Source organism: Athene cunicularia (genome assembly GCF_003259725.1).
Source record: "Athene cunicularia isolate RWA chromosome 2 unlocalized genomic scaffold, athCun1 chr2_part1, whole genome shotgun sequence".
NCBI classification, from domain to species: domain Eukaryota; kingdom Metazoa; phylum Chordata; class Aves; order Strigiformes; family Strigidae; genus Athene; species Athene cunicularia.
The window spans coordinates 143951932-143952358 of record NW_020799095.1 but is presented as its reverse complement, the minus strand read 5'-3'; positions in this window follow the sequence as shown (position 1 = coordinate 143952358).

Here is a 427-nt window from a genome sequence, read left to right as displayed (position 1 = left end):
GGGGGTGACAGAGCCCGCGAGCGGTGCAACTGCCCTCACGGCAGCCGGCGCGATCTCTGGCCACCGCCAGGTTGAGGCCGAGCAGAGCAGGCTGGGGCGGTTGGCTTCGGGAGGAAGCCGGGGTTCGGTGCTGCCTCCCGGGCACGGGGGTGCTGCTCAGGGCCGCCCTCACGGCCAGCGGTGGCCGTGGCCGCTGCCAGCGCTGAGCCGGCGGCCTTGCATCTGACTGTCCCCTGATGCTCGGACCGCTGCCAGGTCGGAGACTTCTCAGTCGCCATCCTTCATGCAAATCTTGCACCTGCTACTGACTAAACATCTAAAAGTTCAGCCCAGCAGCCAGAAATGCACTGGACTGGCCGGCGAGGAGGCGAGCACTTCTCCTTTGGGGGATCCGGTACTTCCTTGTCTGGGCAGGGGCGGTGGTGGG